Genomic DNA, 17,500 nt, shown 5'->3' on the forward strand with positions numbered 1-17,500 from the left:
ATGTATAAAATATTAGAATATAGAGCGATTGATACGTAAACATAACACTACCGCTCGCAACTGTGCTAATGGAAACAACTCTGTACATTCATATATTCTTTACTTTCCCTGCTAATGCAACCACTACCACACTAATGATGCGTATATGAAGAAAACTAAAATATATTTCAACTGGCATTTTCAAAACAAATGTCTAGGGAACATATTTTTTATGTTTTGATATCTAAGCAAATTCTAATCAGGATTTGAAGTCATAATACGATAACCTATTCAAACCCATAAAAATTTATTATCTGTAAACCCCCCCCCCCCAAAACTAATTATTACATGTATTTTTTTTTTTCCTTCTTATTGACAAAATAGCTTTAGTAAATGGTTACATAGAGAAAAATAGGATAAAAATTTTGTTAGTAAATGAATAGTTAGAAAAAAAAAATTTTATATACTGTATATTTATTATAAAATATTTATGATTCTTATTTGCCGAGGTGGAGTTAAGGAATGCAAAGCTATTTTAATGTCAACATTCAATAAAATTGGGCATTTCGAAAAAAATAGATTCAAAAAGTATGTTTTTATCTGAAGATTTAGAAACATATAGAAATGAGGTACATCTAAAAACTTCAATGTTACCATTAGAAAACCAAAATACCCCCCCTCTCTCTCTCTCTCTCTCTCTCTCTCTCTCTCTCTCTCTCCCTGTTTCAATTCACTTTCACTCATTCTTTCTCTTCTTTTTGCTTGCTCATATAAATATGAATATGTAGTATCCTCTCCAATTCCATTTGCAGTCTTTCTTGTAAGTCCTAAGAGCCGCGAAGCACAATAAAATTAAACAAAGAACATTGTGACGGTTGAAAACCATTTTATATCCTCCCTCCTCACCAAGATAACTCACGCCAAATCTGGGTAAGAGTATCCAAAAGTATTCTTTGCATGCGACTCCTTATTTACTATTATTTACACTGCCAGGAATAATCTCAAGCAAAATATTCTGGGGACGTTTGCACTATATGAAAGACACCGTGGATGTAACTAGCAGCAGCAGAGAACGTTTTGAGTAAACAGTTATCGAAATCCGAGTAATATTTCATATCTGGATAGATCGTTGATGCATACCTGTACCGCACCTGTTTCATACACGCTCGTACACTATAATGGTTTTAATTTTTCATCTTATCACTCGCTCTTCCCTACAATGATAATGAACCAACTAATGTTATCATGTTAACTCATCCTTTATAATGTTAAATTTTTGTGACGTTGTTCCTCAGAGGTCGCTGTATATAAACTCGACGATTGTTTTATAAACTTTACTTGCATCCACTTCACCCTTCAGTTATCACCTAACTGGCGCCTCGCATATAAACAATCACCTAAAATGAATGTAGTCTATTTGCTGTATTTTTGTAATGAATATTTTTAGAGCACGTTATCTGTTTGGAGTATGTTACATAAGGTCACACTTGCTGATAATGCAATATATATGTCGTGACGTAATTACAATGCAATCAAAATAGCACTAATGAAATTACCAAATGATGTAAATTACTGCGAGGGAGCTTAAGTAAATCCTCACATGAATAATAAAATTAGTCCAAGTTGTTAAACGTCACATTTTATACCATTTATTTCTAATTCCATAATAGGCTGTATACTTTCAAAGACTGCATTTATAAGTTTCCTTTATTAACTTCATTTAAAGATCTCATTGATTTAAGTTCCTTTCCCATTATCTTTCGTCACATGTAACATGTTACTCCAACGTTTTCATTATGTTTAATCTTCTTGCATGGTATTTAAGTTGCCCCATTTTCTTTTTCTTGGCTAATATATTCATTTTAATGTTGTTACTATACTCAAAATATTTAATCTATCTTTATTTCCTTTCCTCACTGGGCTATTTTCCATGTTGGAGCCCCTGGGCTTATAGCATCCAGCTTTTCCAACTAGGGTTGTAGCTTAGCATTTAATAATAATAATAATAATAATAATAATAATAATAATAATAATAATAATAATATTAATAATAATAATAATAATATTTTCATATACTACAAATTTTCGTCTTTGTACATTTCAGTCAAACCTCTGTGTATAATTGGTATAATTTACTCCAGATGTTGCATATCTTCAACTCTTATTATTATAGTAGAGCAGTGATTTTTTGTCGATGCCTTTCTCGCGCTTGACTGAATATCTTAATGGGGTATCCAGAAATCAGTTTGATTTCATAATTTTTTCCCGTTATATTTCAAGTTGGTAATTGTCAGTTGTATGGGGAATTGGTCCATATATACTGCGTCCATGTTTGTTCTTAATGAGATGATTACTATCATATTACAGAGAGAGAGGAAGAGAGAGAGCCGGGGGAAGAGAGAGAGAGGGGAGTGGGGGAGGAAGAGAGAGAAATTACACATTAGGGTGTCCTCGTTAGAAAGTCATTTTTGTTGGATTGAATCCAACCACGTAATGTGAAATTTTGGCCATTTATTCCCAACTAGGATGGAAACTTTATGGCGTTAACCTTACACCAGACCACGATTACGTCGAAATTTTAAAAGCCTATTAACTATATTGAAAACACATCTTTTTGTTATAGCTTTCAATTATGAATGAATGTTCAACAATCTTCCACAAAATGCGTCAAATAATTTTTCAACCAAACAACAATTATTGCAGATGAATCTATCACTTTTAGATATGAATCTCTAGAATTTCAACTTCATAGAGTCTCCCTTCCATAAATTCCACAACGCCCCACTTGCGCTTAAAGGTTTGTAGTAATTTCCACTATTGGAAAAATTTTCCCTTTCCTTAGAAGATTATCCGGTAAGCAGGGAAAGATAAAATTCCATGTTTGAAAATTTAGACGCTTAACCTGTAAAATCTGAAAATAGGTACAGCGTATTACTAAGAATAAAATAAAAAGAAAAAAAATCAAAATGCTTATCATAGATAATAAAATAGGTTTATTATTGTTATCAGAAACTTTTATTTATCTAATGTTTTTCTATTTTAACGTCTTTCATAACAGTTCTATCTTAAGAATGATTTATTTTGAATAGAGAATTGTAAAGATGAGGACTTCATAAATAACCATCAAATTCTATTGCACATATATAACTATTCATCATGATAAGCTTCATTTCGAGAGTTAATACTCCAAAGGAGTTTTCCGGTCTTTTGTAATGGTTAAAACGAAGATAGAAAATATATTTTTAACTTTAATTACCCAAAGCGACTTGTGCTACAAAGATATTACAACATTATTATATAGCTCATATCTACAGAAGTTAACCTTATTTTAATTCTCTTGAAAAAAGGAATAGTGAGTGTCCAGAGTAAATCCCTAAATTATGATAAAAAGGATATAATCATTAGTGATGTTCACTGTGATCTTTTTTTCAATTAATTTTCTTGCAAATTTATCTATTGCTGAACATAGAAACTCAATAATTTCCAAATAGTCACATATATATACAACGGAAACATTGAAGATATTCACCAATTGGTAAAAACATAATTGTTAATGAAACTTATAAAAATCTAAGAATTTAACAAAGAACTCTAAAGGACATTTTTATCATGGTCGTTGGAATTAATGCCACAAGTTCCAAATCACTTGAAAAGAAAAGTGAATACCATGAAATGATAAAAGATGTATATGAGATAATATTGTTACTTTGGATACTGTTAGAAATAATAGGTATTAGACCCTGTAAGAACTTTGTTCATCCCAAAAATATGAAGAAATGTATCAAAAGCTCAATCTTTATATAAAACATAAAACTTTCAATAAAATAGATAATTCATATAACATTGATTCATCTATTTCCCGGAAACGTTTAAATGTTTAAGAACTGTGGTGACATTGGTGACCCTTTTTTTTTTATTAAAAGGAGTAATCCTGAAACGTTCCTATTCTTATAGAACAATAGCACTACCTTACATATATTCATATGATAGATTTATAAATAATGCTCAGGATATCCGTTTAGGAAATGACACACAAAGACATATCACACACACACACACGCATATATATATATATATATATGTGTGTGTGTGTGTATGTGTGTGTATACAGTATATATATTCGTATATTATTATGTATATATATATATATATATATATTCGTACATTATCATATATATATATATATATATATATATATATATATATATATATATGTATATATATATATATATATATATATATATATATATATATGTATATATATATATCACACACACACATATATATATATATATATATATACTCACACACATATATATATATATATATATATCGCACATATATATATATATATATATATATTATATACATATATAAACGTATTTTGAGCGAAGCGAAAAATCTATTTTTGGGTGAGATGGCCATTTCGTCCTGATGGAAGGTTCCTTCAGTAGCTTCCTTTGTTTATATACGACTACCATAAATATTCCAAGAGAATTAAACTAAAGGTTTTCACCGAATTCTAACTTCTGGCGTGAGTACCCTAAAGGTTTCCCTCTAGGATATCATATATCAACAGGGGATGCATGCATTAACATGCCACATGGCTATCTGCACTCCTCCTAGCGTTTACGCTTCGAGGGGAAAAGGTGGCGAGGTAACTGATGAGCCGTTCCAAAGTTACCCTTCCTTCGTTACTGTTACGGTACTCACAACGAAAACACATCGTCTGCCATACTGTTTGACGTCACGTCCGTCCTTAATCCCAATTCTAGCTTCCAACCAGCCTCCGCGATACAGAATAGCAGGGAGGGGCCTGGTAGGCTGAACAGGAACAGTTGGGCAGGTCCATCAGGACGACATGGCCATTTCACCCAAAAATAGATTTTTCGCTCCGCTCAAAATCCGTTCTTTGGGTTCAAGCCATGTCGTCCAGATGGAAGTGTACTAAAGAATTAATGTATCGTGGATTTTTTCCCATTTCAAGTTCCTTCTACTCTGACTAACATTCCTGCGGTCTGGTGACCGAAGAGACCGTGACATCTCCATTAAATGTCACTACTAGTGGTATTACAATGACCTGTCTTCCCGCTCCCCTGGCAGGGAAGTCCTAATTGGACAAGAGGAACATCTTTAAGTAACCTGATGAGGATAGACTCACCTGGATGAAGAGATCGTGCCGGTCTCAAAGACAGATCAGAAGGGTAAATATTTGTGTGGGAACAAAATTTATACCAATAGGTGAGTGTATATTAGGTAGTAGGTATATTAACTATAATAAACTCTAGAAATAGGTTCAATAAAACAAGAATAGCAATATATTTTCGTATGAAAGATAGGAGCGAAATCAGACGCATATGGTAAATGAAATAAATATTTTATTTGAAAATTACATGGAAATATGGAAAATTATGTACAATAATAATATAATAGACATAGATTTTCAGTAAGACGGTGATGCAGAATCTGAAAGGGAAATATTTTGCCTATAAGCATAAGTTCCTTAAGGAACGCCAGTCTTTTAAAATCAAAATACACTTCATGTCCAAGAACATGTGGCACATATGTAAGAATCTATATCACTTCACTTTGATAAAGAACAGTCTATTAGTGACACAAAGTGTCCCTTGAAATCATTATGTATCGCACTAGGGTCAACACAGTTACCCGTTTGAGTTAAAGTCCCGAAAAAACTCACTGTCCTACGCAGCACTAAACAGACGGTGTCATCACACTACCTGCTGCCACCACGAATCTTTTGAATTTGTGCACTTGCTTCGAATAGTGTTTGAAGAAACTCTAGGGGACCTCCAGCCTGTGAAGGATCGGAGGCTTTCAAAATACATTCCTTAGAAAAAATTTAGAGAAGAGTCGACTTTCCTAGGATCATGACCTGCTGGTGTACTGTCAGGATCCACTCTGCGAATAAAGTAGGTGATTTTAACTCTTAGTTGTTTTAGTGACAGGTCACTAACCGAAGTTTCTCCTTTAAAAAGGCAGAAGATGGGTAATAGCACCTGATTTATGTGGGGCGATCTCGAGCCCTGACGATTGAGACATCTGACTACTACCGAGCTGTCCAGAGTTAGACGGATGTGTATCGAGGGACGCAGGGATAATTTCTTCAGGGTGAGAAGAACCACCATGGCCTCCAAAATGTTTATGTGAAACTTGCCGTTAATGGGAGTGACCCCAAACCCTTCAGAGAAACATCCGTGTGGATGTTGAGCGATGGAGGCGGAGGTTGGAGAGGGATGAATCTTTTCAAGGTCCCTGCTTCTGACCACGGGCTTGGAAGAGAGCGAAGCCTGTTCGGTAGTGATCTCTTGAGATCTCTTCGAGCGACGGATGCGTTTCGTCTCCAGACTCCTGAGGCATCCTTTAGCTGTGCTCGTAGCACTAGGTTTGTCACTTAGGCGAACTGTAGGGAGCCGAGAACTTGCTCCTGCTGTCGTCTTGAGATCCGTTTGGATTTGAGATGTCTTCTGACAGACCCTGCTATTTCTTTCCTTTTCTTCAGTGGGATGGAAAGGCGGTGTGACTGAAGATCCCAATGGATTCCTAACCATTGGAACTTCTGAGCTGGAGCAAGGCGAGACTTCTTGGTGTTTATTTTGAAACCCAGATGTTCCAGGAACTGGGTCACTTTGCTGCAAGCTCTGAAACATTCTTCTGGCGAAGTCGACCAGACCAACCAGTCGTCGAGGTAGGCCATCACTTGGACGCCCTGAAGGCGTAGCTGGTGGACGATTGTGTCTGCTAGCTTGGTGAAGATTTTCGGAGCCACGTTGAGCCCGAAGGGCATGGCTCTGAAGGCGTAGCTTCTTCATTGGAGCCGGAATCTTAGGTAGGAGGAAGCATGGTGGTTCATTGGGATGTCCCAGTAGGCATCCGCCAGGTCTAATGAGACCATATAGGCCTTGTGAGGCAGTAGGGCTCTTATTTGTTGAAGAGTCAGCATCTTGAATTTGTTGTTCGCAATGAATTGTTGAGGTGGGAGGGGGCAAGTGGAGAATGACTCTGAGCTTATCCGAGTCTTTTTTGGAACACAAAACAGTCTTCCCTGGAACCTGGTGGACTTTACCCTCTTGATCACCTTCTTGTTCAAAAGTTCTAGGACATATTCTTCCAAGAGGGGGGTTGATGGCTGGAAGAATTGGTGGAAGGTTGGAGGTGGTTGTGTCCAGCTCCAACCCAGTCCCTTCTTGATGATGCTGTGTGCCCAAGGATCGAAGGTCCAGCGATCCTGAAAGTGGCGGAGTCTTCCTCCCACCGGAAGCACTTCATTGCTTCTGGTTTCCCAAGGGTTTGCCACCTCGGCCGCTAGCTCCCCTTCCTCCTCCGCCCCTGGAGGGACGGCGCGAGGAGTCTCTGCCGGAACCTCTACCTCTGGGAAGAAAGGTAGAGGACTGTCGTTCGTAGGCAGGCGTGAAGACCGGTGATTGTGACACCAACGGTTGGGGGACCAACTGAAAGGTCTGTTTCGGCTGTGCGACCACTTGGGGAGTAGCGGGAGCCACAAACTGGCGTTTTTGTTGACGTTGCTGGGGTCTAGGTTTGGAGGATTTCCTCTTAGGCTGAGGGCCTTCTTCCTGAGAGGTTTTCCTCTTGCGGGACATGCCCCACTTATTGAGAAGGTTCCGGTTCTCAGAAGCGACTTTGTCAACGATCTCTTTCACCAGAGCAGATGGAAAGAGATGTTTACCCCAGATGTTGGAAGAGATTAGCTTCCGGGGTTCGTGTTTTACTCCGGCATTGGCAAACACGAATTCTCTGCAGGTTCTTCAGGCCCTGATGAAGCTGTATAAGTTTTTCATCACAGTCACTAGGTGGGTCTTCGCGAGAACCATATATAGATCTGGGACTCTAACGTCCCTGGCCATGACCTCGAGCTGAATTTGGTGAGACAGGGAGGCCGCTAGTCTCTCCTTTGTCTCCTGCTCTTGACGGAGAAGGTGGTCGTTCAGCTTCGAAAGATTTTCATTGAACTGACGTCCAGCCACGTCAGGTTCCAGTTTCCCGACCGTGAAGGTAAACTGGATGTCTTTCCAGAATCTGTCGTCAGGGTGAAGGGCGAGGGAGAGAGGCCTACACTCCTCCAGGGTAGGGCAGGGCTTTCCTTCCTCCACCGCCTTCATGACCACATGGTAGACCTTTTCTACGAAGGGAAAGGTCGCAGAAGAGGGAGCAAGAAAGGACGGGTGGTTCTTACTCAGTGCCGGCTTTTTCGAGTTGGTGAAACCGAGACTCTTAAGGCCCTCTGCCAGCATGGCTTGGGCTTTTGAGTAATCGAACACGATCACCTCTTTGGGCTCAGTCTCCTCCTTGGAGGCCGGTTTGGACCTGAGTCGGACGTAACAGTCCGGACGAGCCTCAAAGTTAGGGAAGAATTCCACTTCTTCCAAAAGGATGTACCCTAACTTGTCGTTGATGAAGATCTTTCCCGTCGTAATGGGCATATGCTCGGCGTACCTCCAGGGGTTAGACTCCGAGCAGGAGGGAAGGTCCTTAACCGAGATCTTCTTCGGTTGCTTCCATCCCATCAAACGACTTGTGATCTCCGCTGAATGCTTATTAAGCTTCTCGTCCATCAATGCCACCAATACCCAGATGGCATCTTCGGTGGCGGGTAGCAGGGGCTGCGAGGCAGCGGAGGTGGAGGGGACTGGCTCCTCGACCACTATAGGGGCTGCCAGAGGTGGAGGGGACTGGCTCCTCGACCACTATAGGGGCTGCCGGAGGTGGTGGGGCGACCTCGCCTTCTGAATCAGGGTACTCCACCTAATCCTCTTCTTCCTTCAGATCCTCTCGGTGTTGTCGGACACGTCCGACATCTTCTCCACCTCGACCAGACGACAATTGCTAAGCATGGTCTCGATGTCGGGCTCAACAGTCAGTTGAACCAAGGGGATATGATCCTCGGGAATCACAGAATCTGCTGATGCTTTTGGGAAAAGCATGGCCCTCATCTTCTCATTGGGGAGATACGGCACGGTGGTATTCTCCTGGAAACCGCGCACCCACTTGCGCAGTTTCTCTCGAGCATTGTCCTTGGCCTCAGCGGACGGAGGGTTGTCGAACGCCTCATCAAGGAGGCCTTTGCAGATTGAGCAGGACTGTGGATCCCAATACTTCAGGTTGCCCTTTTTGCTGTACAGGGGGCGTAAAAGTCCGGGCGGCGAACTGCACAAAAGGAGCTTTCACACTTCAGGTACTCCTCCTGTAAAAGAAAGAGAACATGGGTACATGGAAAACAGAGTTATGGCTTACATTACTCTTAAAATCAATATTCACTAATCTGTAGCTTTGTGTTTTATGTGAGCTCAAGATAGGTGAGCTAGAAGAGAGGTAGGAAGACACATACTTGCGAGTCCCATCCAGCCAGTTACCGTGACCTTTTCTGGCAACAATTCCTTAGGACCTGAGGTTCTAGGGGAGGGAATGGTATCCCTATGGGAGAGCCAAACTAAGCTTCCTTATAAAGGAATTGTCTATAGAGGTGAGAGGGTCTGAAATCGTTCAGAACCTATAGGAGAGAGGGGGAAAATAGGGTAAACCCCCTTATATCTGGGTAGTTCCTGGCAAGAGACTGCACTGAGAAGCACAGAGTATGCTGGAAACATTGTACTGTACAACCGTACACCCCAGTCACTGTCTTCAAGGTATGAAATAGGAAAGAAGATCATTCTGGCTATACGGCTGTATAGGTCGACTGCCGGCACGGGGCCCGCAGCCGGGGGGAAAGGGTGCTTGCCCATGGAAGCCGCAGGAGTGTTGCGGCAAGCCGGAGGCCGGTTCGGCGGGGTGAATCCCTCTAAGGCTACACACTGAGCAGCAGAGAGGTAGGAAACCCCTATAAGGGCGACCGCTGGCAGGGCGGTGGCCTCCGGCAGTCGGCAGGCTGTCGGCGTCAGTGAACCTAGCTGGGTACATAAGATGGAAGGTTGTCTGAGAATTCGGCGGCAGCGGCGGCAGCGGCGGCAGCGGCGGCAGCGGCGGCAGCGGCGGCAAGGGCTGGTGGCCCCCGGCAGCTGGTAGGTTGTTGCCTTAGGTAATCCTCAGATAACAACATCCTATGAAGTAGGAAAGTCACCGGGGTGCTGGGGGCTAGCGGCGGCAAGGGACGGCGGCCCCCGGCAGCTGGCAGGTTGTGGCCTTAAGTAATCCTCAGATAGGAACGTCTTATGAAGTAGGAAAGTCACCTGGGGTGCCGGCGGATAGCGTCAGCAGGCGGAGGTGGCAGTGGACCGGCACCATGATAGAAGAGAGAAAGATAAGAAGGGAGTGGGGAAGGATAATGTCCGATACCCGACCGCGACTTCCCTTCGGAAGGAGTGCTCTCATGATAAGAGGGGATATGCCTATCACCCGGCGGCAGGGAGCCGGCAGATGGCTGGATGCCTTTGGTAATCCAAGGGAGGATCAGAGGACACTCAAAGAGGGGGGGGGGGTGATCTTCCGCCGGCAGGATGGCTACCAACACTTCCTTATAGTTCGACTATGTGGGGGAAGCGTAGCAGAGCGGCCAGCCAAGCAGGAGAGCATAGCTTAACCTAAAATTCTCCCCGAGGGGGGAATTGTAGGACAGCGGACGGGGGGGGGTGTGAAGGCAAGCCGACATAAAGGGATAGAATGGGGGTAGGGTTCTGAGGGAGCAGAAGGGGTCGTGACCCTAAATCTCCCAAGGGGTGGGGGAATCTGTTAGATGCTATACTACCCAGGCAGGAGAGAAGCACTCTCCAACCCTAGGGTAGGTTAGCTCAGAGTAGGAACAGCACTGGTGTACTGTCCTAAACTATAATAAGACAGAATCCCCCAAGTCCTAACCTAAACCAGGAGAGCTTCTCCTAGATTAGGGAGGGCTGGGGAGACGTATCGCTAGGCCACAGGAGGAAGGGACGTGTCCCAACCAAGAGCAGTCTAGGGGGAAGGCCCACCTTCGGTCTCAGTCGATACCTAAAGGGAAAGGCGTTCCCTAAGGGTGGACTGGGATTTAACAATAGGTACTCTGGGGTTCTGTCCGTGGTACCCCCATGAACTATGGTAGGGAACAGGGAAGAACGATCTAACCTAACCTACCCGAAAATATTTCCGGGTAAGGGGCTAAGATATAGCAAGGCTACCCAGAGGGAGGTTACCCGAAGGTAACAGGGGAGATAAGGAAGCATACAAGGGCCCAACGTTGGGTTAGGGGATGTGACATGGATGGACCAGGCACGGTCCCTTGTATGGTCCCTAGAAGGCAAAAGATATGTGGAACACTGAATCTTGTATATGTTTAAAAATGCCTATATCTTCATTAACATTAACACTCGGAACACTTATTATATCATGGAGAAGTAAACATGAACACTAGGCTGTGGCCTAGGCTAGGTTGAAAGTCTAGTATGGGGTCGGCTAACTAAGAGCACCGATGATTACCATCGGCATAATATAACTAATTCCTATTAATGAAGACTAAATAACTAATGATATTTAATTAGTTATAAGGCCGGGAAGGCTGTTCTGGCTAACTAAATAACATATGCGAGGCGAACAGTGGCGTCATAAAATGGTGCCTCCGGGCAAGGCACAGCTCCACCACAAAACACAAGATTTTAGCGTAAAAAATTGTTACTTTACGGCCAGAGCTTATTTAAACAATAAAAGAACCTGGTACTCAATTTTCAAGAAGAAGGCGAGGCCGAAGGATGAGACATGGCGTAGGCTGCACAAGATAAAAGATGATGACTGGGAACAAACAAACGGTGTTTGGAGCTACCAGAAACGAAATAAGGACGGACGTGACGTCACACAGTATGGCGGACGGTTTGTTTACGTTGCGAGTACCGTAACAGTAACGAAGGAAGAGTAACTTTGGAACGGCTCCTCAGTTATCTCGCCACCTTTCCCCCTCAAAGCGTAAACGCTAGGTGAGGTGCAGATAGCCATGTGGCGTGTTAATGCAGGCGTACCCTGTTGATGTACAATATCCTAGAGGGAAACCTTTTGGGTACTCGCGCCAGAAGTTAGAATTTTGTGAAAACGTTTAGTTTAATTCTCTGGGAATATTTATGGTAGTCATATATATCCAAAGGAAGCTACTGAAGGAACCTTCCATTAGGATGATATGGCTTGGGCCCAAAAATATATATATCAAGTGTGTATGCAGCAAGAATGTTTTCTAGAGCAAACCATATAGTATTCACATATAATATTTTGGAGGATTGATTGATTTCTGAACACTTTTGATTACACATTTCAAACAAAACAGGAAACTATTCATTAAGCAGAGGATATTCATGAAGAAATCTGGTACCATGACAGTATATGGCCTACCGCTGGTATGTTATGTGGCCACCCAGATTTGATTGAATCCTAAGTGAATATATTATCCTGATATGTATACGAATATTTATGAATTAAAATTAGTGATTCATTTGATAATTTAAGATATGCCTAAGCACCTGCACGGCCTAGGCGCTTAGCGTAACTGAACACACTGAAAATTATATAATTATAGATTGTTAGTTAAGCGAGCCACTTTCTAGTTTCCAGTATATTGTTTTTATCTTTTTTTAAACAGTTACAAACAGGGCAACTCTCCTAAAATATTTCTATTAGTTTTCTCATTTCTAACGTAAATAAATGATTCCCGTGCTTTTTTTTTTTCCTCATACTAACCCCCAAATGCCCAGCAAAAATAATTCACCTCATCTCTTTTCATATGCATAGTATAAGGTGTAATTCTCTATAGGAAATTTGTCGCAGTAAATTTAGACATGATGGGTAACAGTTGGATTCGTCTTTAATCACTGCTTGCACTCGTTCAATCTATTCCTCTTGTTCCGGTGCCTGTCAAATATTTTTTATGTCCCAATCCCTTAAATTAATCACACCTACATCATCAGGGCATTCATTCGGCTCGTTGAACATGTCCTTTGTCACTCAAATACATTCACATTGGTCATTTCCCCCCCCCCCCCTCTCTCTCTCTCTCTCTCTCTCTCTCTCTCTCTCATACACTAACATATCTGCTGACACACCCGTGTGTCGCACAATCGTGCAAAATAACGACATTTCTCTTTTTTGTATATATCATTTGTATCTTCGCTCTCTCCTCGCACTGACAGCAACTTGTAATAATATGTCTGCCTATTTCATTGTTACCTGGTAATAGAACCAGTTGCCGGTTAGACAAGAAATAGCATGTTGTATTTTGTGACTTTCTTAGCGGGACCTGGTGTGGGTATCAACTCGATGTTCTATAATAAAGTTACTCAGTGGCTTTCATCTCGTCTTTTGAGTCACAACCTACTCTTGGCTCGTCACATTGGTGACCCCGGAAGTCGACTCACTCATCCCGCCTTCTCCCCCTCACTGGTACTATGGCGGACTCCCCGGAAGTTGGCGCCGCCCCATTCAAACTTTCATCTTTCGCCAGCGTAGAGGCGTTTACTTGGTTTCAGCGCGCATAAGTCAAGTTCCGCATCAAGGGCGTGACTCGCTCAACAACCAAAGCAGATTATGTTCTCGTGGCGATACACGAGAAAACTTCCTGTAAATCTCCGCCTGGCTTTGTGAACAAGGAGACACCCCAATAGCGTATGACACCCTCAAACCATACCTTCTGCAGCAGTACTCGCTGTCGCTAAGCGTCCGTATAAAAAAGCTTTTTCAGCTCTCTCAACAACTGTTGAGAGACCAAAGGGCTTCGCTCGCACTCATGGAAAGGACCTGTATCACTCCCCGGCAACTTGTCGCAGACGGCTCTTCTCGTGAGGTGAACCTTTTTTTTGGGCCTTTGGGTACGCTTTACCCAAACCTGTACGCGCTGCCCTACATGATATCGGTAGTTTGCCAATAAAGGACTTGATGACAAATCCGACACCCTTATGGACAGCCACTTCACAACCTTCAAGACCTACATCAACATCTCCACTCCTTACGAAGAGGACACCTATTCAACGTCAACCGAGTCTGACGTGAATGCCCTAGGACAAACATGCCTAACCTATGATGTGCCAGAGCGGAGACAAAGCCACCCATCACCCTCCAGTCGCTCACGCCCCAACCAACGACTTCTACAGCCACTTACTGCTGACCAACGACCGCAGTTTTGCTACTACCACTCCAGATTCAGGGCTGCCCCGAATAAATGGGCCAAGGATTGTCAGTGGCCAAAAAACTTGTAAGTAGGCCATCGCTCATGGTGGTGGCCTCCCGTATTTCTAATATTTTCTTTTTACATGTTGCAGGAACAGGCATGCGATTTTTGGTAGACACGGGAATTGTCGTTCTCTTTTGCCAAGGGAACTCTTCAGGACACGACGTAGTTTGTCTAAGTCTGCCGTCGTCCACCTGGTAGCTGCAAGCGGATCTGCGATACCCATCTACAGTTACAAGAACCTTACATTAACGTTTAGAAACGGCAAATTTAATTGGTAGTTTCTCGTTGCTGACGTCACATTGCCAAACCTCGGTGCGCATTTCCCCTCTCATTTCCACCTTCTAGTCGATGTCGCCCACTGACGATTGGTCAACGCAGACTCGAACTTGTCGACACCTCTTCAACCCTACCCCTCCAACCTCGTTCTCCACATCAGCGCACCCACGGATGTCTACGCCCACCTCCTCATTGTGTACCCAGAAGTTTTCTGTCCAGAACTTTGGCAAACGCCCACGGCTCCTGACAAACACAGTATTTTTTGCCATATCAAAATGACGGGACCCACAGTCTTCGCCAAATTACGACGTCTGACACCGGATCGATTGGCAGCCGTCAAACAGACGTTCGCCAAAATGGAAGAAATGAGCCTTTGCCAAAAGGCCTCCAGCCCATTGTCGTCACCCTTACACTTCGTCCTGAAGAAAGACAGCCCCCTTCATCCGTTTGGGGGTTACAGGCGCCTGAACATGGAAACAGAACCAGATCACTACCCCATCCCAAACATCGCCGATGTGACCTCTTACCTGCACAAAGCGAAGGTTTTCTTCACACTCGACCTCCGTAAGGAGTATTATTAGGTTCCTATGAACCCAGAAGACATCCCCAAGACCGTCATCACCTCTCCCTTCAGTACATGCACCTTCATTTACTTCTGTTTTAGCCTTCGTAATGATGAGGCCACTTTTCAGCGTCTCATGAATGGCATCTTAGGGGACCTCCCCTTTTGTGTATGTTACATGGACGACATACTTGTGCTCTCTTCCTCAAAAAAGGAACAACTCCATCACCTGCGCATCGTGCTTGACCACCTGCAGCAAAACGGCCTTGTAGTCCAGTACGACAAATGTACCTTTGTCGCCAGCGAAGTGTCGTTCTTAGGGTCCCGCATCACTCCTGAAGAAGTCCATCCCCTCCCTGAGAAGGTAGCAGCCATTCAGGATTTCCCCACGCCCTCAACAGTCAAAGCACTGCAGGAATACATGGGCATGATCAACTACTATCAGCATTTTCTGCCAGCTATTGCTGCCACTCTTGCTCCCCTTTATGTCTCCCTCAAGGGCAAGCCAAAAGACCTGAAATGGGGGCCCCTTCAAAAAGCGGCCTTCTGCAACGCAAAGAATGCCCTATTAACCTCTGCTGCTCTCACATTTCCCATCCCACATGCCCATCTTCTTCTCTCTACTGATGCCAGCGACGTCGCTATTAGTGCAGTACTTGAACAGGTGGTCAACGGCTCGCTCCGCCCATTGACCTTCTTCAGCAGAAAACTGTCCGAGGCAGAATTGTGTTATTCAATCTTCGATCGGGAATTGCTGGAGGTGGACTTGGCTGTCCGCCACTTTCGCCATTTCTTAGAATGTACACCCTCCGTCATTTGCACTGACCAAATGCGCCTGGCGCACGGCTTCACTTGACAGTCTGATGCCTCGTCCGCCCGTCAATGCCGACATCTCTCCGCTGTGGCTGTATAAAATTGTACCCTTCAACATATCCCTGGGAAAATGATTTGGGTTGCCGATGCCCTGTCAAGCAATACACTGGCCGCCTTTTAACTGGGATTGGATTACAACGCCTTGGCTGAAGCCCAACGACAGGATCCAGAGTACCAAACATGTAGGACATCCTGCACATTCCTCCGTTGGGAAGACGTCCCCCTCAAAGACTCAAACACCACCCTCCTCTGTGATGTCACTATGGGTAGACCGCGACCGTTAGGATTCCTGCTACCATGCGCCAACAGGTGTTTGATTTCATTCACCGCCTTTCACATCCCTCGCGCCGTTCTTCCTGCACAGCTGCTGAAGACGAAGTTGATTTGGCACGGCATTACTAAGGATGCTAAGGATTGGGTCCGCGCCTGTACTTATTGCCAAACCTCGAAAGTACATTGACACATCGATTCAGGAATGGGCACCTTTCCTGAACCTCAGCGCCATTTCGCCCACATTCATGTCGACGGTGTAAGCCCCCTACCCACATCACAAGGACATCGTTACCTGTTTACCGTCATTGACCGCTCCACTCGTTGGCCTTAAGCCATTCCCACGGATGGATAGCAAGATTTGGTATCCTTGAGCATATTACTTTTGACAGGGGTACCACTTTCACCTTTCAATTGTGGACATCATTAGCGAATGTCTTGGGCCTCACCCTACATCAGACAACTGCCAACAACCCCGCTGCCAATGGAATGGTTGAACGTTTTCCTTGCACCCTCAAAGTAGCTTTGATGTCCCGCTGCAAGGACTCCAACAGGTTTACTCAGCTTCCCTGGGTCCTCCTAGGACTAAAGACCACTCCTAAAGACACCCTGGACGTCTCGGCAGCTGAAATGGTGTATGGCGACCCGTTGGTTGTCACTGCCGAGTTTTTTCCTTCTGCAACCTCCTCCGATGATCTCCAGCGCATACTCCACGTCGTGGGAAAATTTACTCCAAGCTGCCAGACATACAAGCCCCAGCAAAACATCACATACCGACAGACTTGCACTCGGCAACGCACGTCTTCCTACGCAACAACACTAGCAAGCCACCACTAACGCCCCCTTGCACAGACCCTTTCCTTATGATCCGACGCAATCCGAAAGAATTCCTACTAAACATACATGGCAAAGAAGACTGGGTCTCCATTGATCGTCTAAAACCTTCTTATCTCCTGCCAGATGACCTGCCTACAGTTCGCCTCTCTAGATCAGGGCGGCTTATTTAACATGGGTCACACGATCGTACATAGTAACGACATTTCTCTTTTTGTATATAATATCCTTTGTATCTTATCTCTTCCCTCGTACTGACAGCAACTTGTAATAACATGTGTGCCTATTTCATTGTTAACTGTTAACTGAACCCGTTGCCAGTTAGACGAGAAATAGCATGTATTTTGTGACCTTCTCGCCGGGACTTGGTGTGTATATAAACTCGTTGTTCTAAATTATAATAAAGTTACTCAGTTTTTTTCTTCCTCTTGCCTTTTGAGTCACAACCTACTCATGGCTCGTCACACACTATCCTCTCTCCCCAATGGACCCCTAGTTAAATAGGGTCAACTGCTCTTGTAGTTGATATACTGTTTTTGTCTTGTTGGAGTCCAGGC

Source organism: Palaemon carinicauda, chromosome 8 (genome assembly GCF_036898095.1).
Source record: "Palaemon carinicauda isolate YSFRI2023 chromosome 8, ASM3689809v2, whole genome shotgun sequence".
In the NCBI taxonomy this organism is placed as follows: Eukaryota; Metazoa; Arthropoda; class Malacostraca; order Decapoda; family Palaemonidae; genus Palaemon; species Palaemon carinicauda.